The 7,500-nt window shown below is 40.6% G+C and overlaps 1 protein-coding gene across 18 annotated transcripts in view; it reads left to right on the top strand.

The window, feature by feature from the left end:
• LOC122248005 (MAP/microtubule affinity-regulating kinase 3) overlaps positions 1-7,500 on the top strand; it is a 133,932-nt gene that overhangs the window by 1,740 nt on the left and 124,692 nt on the right. The window lies entirely within an intron of this gene.

Here is a 7,500-nt window from a genome sequence, read left to right as displayed (position 1 = left end):
TGATCTTATAATTATGTTATCAGCTTAACGAGGCTTAAGGACAAGTGTTGCAGATTTTATTTTGTTGAGAAATCTAGATGTGTTCTTCAGTGAGAGAAGAAAGATGGTTGCTCATGAATTTCTTTGGCTTCAAGTTTCCCAGGGATTATGAAATTGCACGTCACTCTGTTTGTAAATCATTCCTGTTTACCAAAGTCCGGTTCCAAGGGAAATGTTTTGGGATGAATCACTGAAGACATGGATAAGGATCCGTGTTGATGCCGTTACTAAACCCCCGTGGCGTAGGGAGATTCGCTCACCAGAAGGATCAGACGGGTCTTTTCAGGTGAAAGAGTTAATCTGTGTTGGTTAGAATCAATCATATGATGGAATAGGGCTAGAGCAAATTCTCTTGGGTTAATTATGAGTACTCTGTGAATTTTCTGCTCGCTGTAGAAATAGATATATTTTTCTTTTATCACATAAGCTTTGTAGATCATACTATGTTGTCTTAATCCATCCTTTAGGAAAATGTAGGTTTACAACCTTCTTGAGTTGATTATTTACTTATTTCTGTATGTAACCAACTTTCTTATAATGTGAGCAGTATATGTATACTGATGATACAAGTAGTTAGATCATGGACACTCTTTGGTAAAAAAAGGATGTCTTGTTTATTAAGGTTACTTTTGAACCCTTGCAGTGTGCAATTATATTTTTGGTAATTGTCCAGAATAATAAGGATAATAATAAGCTATGGTCTCGATGTTTTGCACTTTGGCATAGGCAGAATATCTGCACCTTGTGTTTATGGCTAAGTAGAGCTTGGCTACTTCCCAGTGATAACCATAGAGGTCCATAAGCTCTCCCAGCAAATGTTTAGAAGATTCCTTTGTGTCCTTCACTGACCTTGTGCCTTCGGGTTAATGCTTAGAATCTTCCACTACGTGTATTTTGATGCATTAGAGTAAGTAGGCTAGACATTTCTGAATGTATGCGGCAGAGATTTGTTAGGCTTTGCTGATGTGCCAAGTATAGAGGCTGGAGCGATGACTTGACACTGTGCCATTGTCATGTTGAACTTCAGATTGTGGGTCATCCATTGCAGTCAAGTATAAAGTGGGTTTGGGTAGAACACAGTTGATATAATTATGATAAAAGAGTCTTATTTTGATATGACTGGAAGTGCCTATTAAACATTATATGTCTTACCAGAATATACATGGTGGAAGTGTCCTTTTGCCCAAGTGGAAAGTGCAGAGGCCATGGTATCTTAAATGTAACTGCATAAACATAGATTAATGGACTTTGGATTGTGTCTTTACCTTGTGTAGATAATTTTTCATACTAGTAGTGTTGTTTTTTGTGTTCTTTATGGCCATTACCAGCTTCAGTTTTTCTCACTTGTTTGTACAGTTGGTATTTTTGTGTGTTTTATATTATAAACTTAAAGGTAAAACTGAGTATATCATATTACAATAAACAAACAAATAAGCAAGTATGAATGAAGCACAGCCCAATCTGTGCCTTGCACTCCACAAGTAAAACCACTGTGTATAATCTGTACATAATTGCTATGTAAGAGAGGAAGTTGGTTTGTAAAGGAGTTTTCTTTTGTAATTGACGGAAGATCTTGCTGTTATCTTAAGGTTTGGGTTGTAAGAGGTAGAGTTCAGCATCAAGTTGTTCGTGGAAGACTCCACCCTATGATTATAGTGGTGCACCTGTGATCCAGTGTGTGGCAAGCAGCGTCACACATTTTTGTGTTAGGGGCATTTCTGTTGGTGTCTTATGAATCTAGTATTAGATTTGCATCAATGTGATATTTTATTTTAGAGATGCATTTACTATTTACTAAGGTAAATTCTTGCTTATATTTTGAGTAAAAATGTGTGGCGTAGACATGTAGGTGATGGTAATCAGAAAGTATTTTATCACCATTATCATCATCCTTATCATTATTATTGCTATTATTATTATTGTTACTGTTATAGGTGGTGCTGTTGATGTTTTTATTATTATTATTATTATTATTATTATTATTATTATTATTATTATTATTGTTATATTTATTATTGTTATATTTATTATTGTTATTGTTATTGTTATTGTTATTGTTATTGTTGATATTACTATTTTTATTATTACTATTTTTAACATTATTATTATTATTATTATTATTATTATTATTATTATTGTTACTGTTATTATTGTTACTGTTATTGTTATTATTATTATTATTATTGTTGTTATTGTTATTGTTATTGTTATTATTATTATTATTATTATTATTATTATTATTATTATTATTATTATTATTATTATTATTATTATTATTATTATTATTATTATTATTATTATTATTATTATTATTATTATTATTATTATTATTATTATTATTATTATTATTATTATTATTATTATTATTATTATTATTATTATTATTGATATATTTTTTTTTATTATTGTTACTGTTATTACTATTATTACAATTATTATTAGTTTATATACCTTTATTTGGATGATGCTGTTTACTTTGAGGGGGAGGAGGGATCTGGTGTGTGGTGCAGTATTTGGCTACTAGCCTGATGGACAGTGGTTCAATCCCTGGCCCAGTGCCTCTGCTCTCCAGTCAACTCGCTAGCTTAGTGATCGGATGCAAGTCAGGGATGCTAGATGACCACAACTTTCTCACATGGACTGTGTAGGCTGTGGTGTACGAAATTGATAGTGTAGTAACTGTTTCAAAGTCAACCCATAGATGGTGTAGGTGACATTTTAGTGATAAGAATTCACTCCCGAAAAGTGTCATCTGCATACTGTTCTTATTGCTTGTTTAATATGCCAGTGTCTTCCCATGTGCAAGGGTTACGTTCTCTCGGGTTCGTGGTGTTTGGTAAAAAAGATAAAGTGAGGGAGACCACAGATGTGATTGGAAGAAACAGCATTCCTATTTTGGGCGCTGAAACATAAATTATTTATGCATCATCACTCCTCTTCTCCAGACACATGTAGACAGAACAAAGATGATTTGATCTTGATATCAGTGAGTGGACATGAAAGCTGTAATATTTTATTCATCTGAAATGTAAAATGGAATGTTGTTCTTTGGAGGTAATGAAGGATTTAGGTATACCCTCAATACTAAGCAAAATTTCTGAAGTAAAAAGGGAAAAATTAGCTCAGTTATTTGATTAAATGGGTCATTATTTAGTTTTATTATTTAATTCTTTTCAGTATATTTTGGGGAGAATTTTTGATAAAGGAATTGTTTTTATTTCTTAGCTACATACTATCTTTTTTGTTAATTAGCCAATTTTTATCTTTGAAAATGATGGGTAATGATACATAATTGAGTGAGTGGATTTGCATTTTTGTATTTGATTTTTTTGTTGTTGTGAATTAATGATTCTCATTAGTATTTGCAACACTATGATAATCACTCCAAGCAATATTGATCTATGTGGCAATTTTTCCATATTCTCCATCGTCATTAACAGTTAGTTATTGTAGTAAAGTATTCTTTTTTTATTTAGTACCTATTTGCTATGACTCATTAAGAGAAGCTTTACTCTTCCCTCTCATATACTTTTTGCTGACTGAAAAGCTTTCAATTTAAAGTGAAGTTAACTCTATAGACCCTGCAGCTTTAATGTTGGCTGTATTGAATATTTTCAGAATTAAGGGGTTAAGCCAGCCCAAATCAGAGCAGTGTATTTAATGTTGCATTTTGTCAAGATTTCAAATAACTGCAGGAGTATTGCCTTTAGTTTCCTGTGAAGTAATTTCCAAGAAATTGAAATCTTTCATTTTGTTGTCCAGGGAAGTAATTCCCAGTTGCGTGTGGGTGTATTTTCTGGTCCATTACTTAGTTGCGTAGAAGGTGATTGACCTTGGATTAAAGGTAGTAATAGTAATAACCTGAACACTGTACCTATGATATTTCAAAGGGACAGAGATTATCTTCACAATATATATATATATATATATATATGTGTGTGTGTGTGTGTGTGTGTGTGTGTGTGTGTGTGTGTGTGTGTGGATACACACAACACAACACAACACACATATAACACATACTCAACACTTCTTAACCTTCCCTAAACTCCCTCCCTTTTGCCCTCTCTTGTCTCCTCATTATCTCCCTTTTATTCTCTGTCTCTCTGTTTCTCTCCCTCCCTATTTTTATCTCCCTTTTTCACTCCCTCACACCCTCTCTCCCTTTTTACTCTCCCTCGGACCCTCTCTCCCTTTTTACTCTCCCTCGGACCCTCTCTCCCTTTTTACTCTCCCTCAGACCCTCTCTCCCTTTTTACTCTCCCTCGGACCCTCTCTCCCTTTTTACTCTCCCTCGGACCCTCTCTCCCTTTTTACTCTCCCTCGCCCCCTCTCAGTCTCTCCTTTTTAAACTCTCACTCTCCCTCGTAAACGCCTCTTCAGGTCGGTCCCTTTTTACTCTCCCTCGGACCCTCTCTCCCTTTTTAATCATCCTCTTTCTTTCTGTCTCTCTCTCTCCTTTCTCCCTCTTTCTCCTTTCTCCCTCTTTCTCCTTTCTTCCTCTTTCTCCTTTCTCCCTCTTTCTACTTTCTCCCTCTCTCTCCTTTCTCCCTCTCTCTCCTTTCTCCCTCTCTCTCTCCTTTCTCTCTCTCTCACTCTCTCCTTTCTCTCTCTCTCACTCTCTCCTTTCTCTCTCTCTCACTCTCTCCTTTCTCTCTCTCTCACTCTCTCCTTTCTCTCTCTCTCACTCTCTCCTTTCTCTCTCTCTCTCTCCTTTCTCTCTCTCTCTCTCTCTCTCTCTCCTTTCTCTCTCTCTCTCTCCTTTCTCTCTCTCTCGCCCCACTCTCTCTCTCTCTCTATCGTCTCTCTCTCTCTCGTTCTCCTCTTCTCGCTCTCTCTCTCTCTCACTCTCTCTCTCTCTCTCTCTCCTCCTTTCACTCTCTCTCTCTCTCCTCCTTTCTTTCTCTCTCTCTCCTCCTTTCTCTCTCTCTCTCTCCTCCTCTCTCACTCCTCTCGTCTCTCTCTCGTGCGTCGTCCTCTCTCCTCTCTCTCTCTGCGCCCTCTCCATCTCTCTCACTCTCTCTCTCTCTCTCTCTCTCTCTTCCTTTCTCTCTCTCTCTCTCATTCTCTCCTCTCTCTCCTTTTCTCCTCTCTCTCTCTCTCTCTCTCCTTCTCTCACTCTCCTCTCTCTCTCTCATCTCCTCGCTCTCTCCTTTCTCTCTCTCACGTCTCTTCTCTCTTCATCTCTCTACTCTCTCTCTCCATCCTCTCTCTCGCTCTCTCCTCTCCTCCACTTTCTCTCTCTCCTCTCTCTCTCCTTTCTTCTCATCCATGCCTCTCTCCTCTCTCTCTCTCTCTCTCTCTCTCCTTCTCTCTCTCTCCTTCATCTCAGTCTCCTCCCCTCTCCTCTCTCGCCTCCCCTCCCTCTCCTCTCTCTCCTCGCTCTCGCTCTCTCTCTCATCTTTCTCTCTCTCTCTCTGGGTCTTTCTCGCTCTCTGTCTCCTTTCTTCCCTCTCTCTCTCTCTCCTCTCTCCTTTTCTCTCTCTCTCTCTCTCTCTCATCTTTTCTCTCTCTCTCTACCCTTCTCTCTCTCGCCTCCTTTCTCCTCTCACATCGCTCTCCCTTTCTCTCTACATCGCTCTCTCTCGCTCTCCTCTCCCTCCCGCTCCTCTCTCTCTCTCTCCATCCGCTCTCTCTCAGTCCTCTTCATCTCTCTCCCTCTTCTCTCTCTCTCTCTCCTCCTTTCTCTCTCTCCTCTTCTCTCTCTCTCGTCCTTTCTCTCTCGCTCCTCCTTTCTCTCCCTCTCGCCTTTCCTCTTTCTCTCCTTTCTGTTCTCTCTCTCTCTCTCTCCGTTCGCTCTCTCTCTCCTGTCTCGCTCGTCTCTCGCCTTCTCTCTCTCGCTCCTTACTCTCGCTCTCCTCTCCCTTTTCTCTCGCCTCCTCCGTTCTCTCGCTCTCTTCTCCCTTTCTCTCTCATTCCTTTCTCGTCTCTCTCTCCTTCTCTCTCTCTCCTTTCTCTCTCTCTCTTCTCGTCCTTTTCCTCTCTCTCTCTCCTCTCATCTCTCAATCTCTCTCTCTCTCTCCCTCGGTCTCTCTCTCATCTCCTCTCTCTCTCTCTCTCACTCTCTCCTCTCTCTCTCTCTTCTCTCTCCTTCTCTCTCTCCTCTCCTTTCTCTCCTCTTCTCCTTAGCTCGTCTCTCTCTCCTTTCTCTCTCTCTTTCTCCTTCTCTCTTCTCTCCTTTCCTCTCTCTCTCCTTATCACTCTCTCCTCTCCTTTCTCCTCTCTCTCTCCTTCTCTCTCTCTTTCCTTCTCTCTCCCTCTCTCCTTCTCTTCTCTCTCTCTTTTCCCTTTCTCTCTCTCCTCCTCTTCTCTCTCCCTTTCATCTCTCTCTCTCTCCTTTCTCTCTCTCTCTTCCTTTCTCTCTCTCTCTCCTTTCTCTCTCTCTCTCCTTTCTCTCTCTCTCTCTCCTTTCTCTCTCTCTCTCCTTTCTCTCTCTCTCTCCTTTCTCTCTCTCTCTCCTTTCTCTCTCATCTCTTTTCTCTCTCGCTCTCCTTTCTCGCTCTCGCGCTCCTTTCTCCCTCTCTCTCTCCATTCTATTCTCTCCCTCCTCTCCTTTCTCTCTCTCTCTCCTTTCTCTCTCCTTCTCTCCTTTCTCTCCTCTCTCCTTATTCTCTCTCTAACTCCTTTCTCTCTCTCTCCCCTTTCCTCTCTCTCCCCCCCCCCCTCTCTCTCTCTCGTCTCTCTCCTCTTCCTCTCGCTCTCTCTCTCTCTCTCTGCTCCCTCTCTCTTCCTCTCTCTCTCTCTCTCACTCTCCTTTCTCTCTTCTCTCCCTTCTCTCTCTCTCTCTTTCCTAACCTCTCTCTCTCTCCCAATCTCTCTCTCTCTCCTCTCTCTCTCACTCTCCTCGTCTCTCTCCTCTCTCACGCTCTCTCTCTCTCTCCTTTCTCTCTCCTCTCGCTTTCTCTCTCTCTCTCCGTCCTTTCGTCTCTCTCTATCTCCTTTCCTCTCTCACTCTCTATCCTTTCTCTCTCTCTCGCCCCCATTTCCTCTCTGCTCTCTCCCCCATATTCTCTCTCTCTCTCTCTCTCTCTCTCTCTCTCTCTCCTCTCTCTCTCCTCTCTCTCTCTCTTCTCTCTCTCTCTCTCTCTTCATCTTTTTTTCTCGTTCTCTCTCTTTTCTCTTCTCTCTCTCTCTTTCCCTTCTCTCATCGTCTTTTCTCTCTCGTTTTCTCTGCTCTCTCTCTCTTTTCCCTCTCCTCTCTCTCTCTCTTTCTTTCTCTCTCAATCCTCCTCTCTCTCCTTTCACGCTCTCTCTCCTTTCTCTCATCTCTCTCTCATTTCTCTCGTCTCTCTCTCCTTGTTCCTCTCTCCTTCCCTCTCTCTCTCCTTTTCTTCTCTCTCATCTCGCTCCTCATCTCTCCTCCAGCTCATCTACCCGGCTCTCTCCTCTCTCTCATCTCTGCTCTCTCTCTCCTTTCTCTCTCTCACTCCTCTCTCTTTTCTCTCTCTATCTCCTCTCCTTTCT

Source organism: Penaeus japonicus, unplaced genomic scaffold (genome assembly GCF_977035675.1).
Source record: "Penaeus japonicus unplaced genomic scaffold, GWHDUDI00000001_assembly GWHDUDI00000010, whole genome shotgun sequence".
Taxonomy (NCBI): Eukaryota; Metazoa; Arthropoda; class Malacostraca; order Decapoda; family Penaeidae; genus Penaeus; species Penaeus japonicus.
This window is presented reverse-complemented; position numbering and strand designations above follow the sequence as displayed.